This window comes from Orycteropus afer, unplaced genomic scaffold, assembly GCF_000298275.1.
Source record: "Orycteropus afer afer isolate SDZICR_OR568_19922 unplaced genomic scaffold, OryAfe1.0 scaffold00380, whole genome shotgun sequence".
NCBI lineage: Eukaryota > Metazoa > Chordata > Mammalia > Tubulidentata > Orycteropodidae > Orycteropus > Orycteropus afer.
Window position 1 is genome coordinate 2822158 of NW_006921967.1, and position 1192 is coordinate 2823349.

Here is a 1192-nt window from a genome sequence, read left to right on the forward strand (position 1 = left end):
TTAATTGTCTTTAACTTCAAGGTGAACTTGCACATGAGGAGTTGATGGTCTGTTCCACAATCAGCTCCTGGCATTGTTTTGGCTGGAAATATTGTATTGTAGTGGAAAAAGTGCAGCCAGAATGCTCTGTGGAAATGAGAATGGTGATACTTAGTGTGAGAAAAGTTGGAAAATACTGTATTAAAGCCCTCTGATAATTGGTCACCAGTCATATACCAATTTCTTATGTACTCAGTAACACATGAGAAACTAAGCTAATAGATTCACCAGAGTAATATGAGATTTGTCATATAATAGTGAATCTCTGTCCTTAGATGTACAAATGAATGATTTTCAACAAATTTGGGGGATTTTTGGCAATTATTTTTCAAATACTCTTCTGCCATTTTTCTTTTTCCTTTCCTTGTGGGAATCTCATTATACACGTGTTGATGCATTTGATGTTTTGCCATGTGTCTTTGAAGTTTTGTTCATTTATCTTCATTTTTTTTACTTCTATTTTTCACACTGCACGATCTCTATCAGTCTATCTTCATGTTCACGGAGTCTTTATTCTGCCTGTTCAGGTCTGCTGTTGAGCCCCTATAGTGCAATTTTTCATTTCAGTTATTGTATATTTCAATTCATGAATTTCTATTTCCTTTTTTTTCAATTTTTACTTCTTTATTGATACTCGATTTCTGATGCTGTGTTGTATTTATACTTCCCTTTCACTCTTCAGACATGGTTTTCTTTACTTCTTTGAATATATTTAATGCAGGCGATTTAAAGTCTTTGTCTAAGCTTCAGAGACACTTGACTGCTTCAGATATTGACTCCTTTTCTCCTGTGTATTAACCACAGTTTTATTTATTTATTTATGTATTTATCTGTATGTCTCATAATTTTTTGTTGAAAACTAACAAAAACCAAACAAAACTCACTGCTGTTGAGGCATTTCCGACTCATAGCAACCTCTCCTTGGGTTCCCGAGGTGGTATCTCTATGGAAGTAGATTGGCCAATCTTCTATGTCAGGAGTGGCTGGTGGGTTTGAATCACCAGCAATCTGGTTAGCAGTCAAATGCCTTAGGCACTATGCTACTAGAACTCCCTAAGTATTCTAAATAATATAGCAATTCTGGAAATGAAACTATCCCTTCCCCTTCATGTGCATATTTTGCTTGTGTTGTTTGTTTGCTTAGCAATTTTGC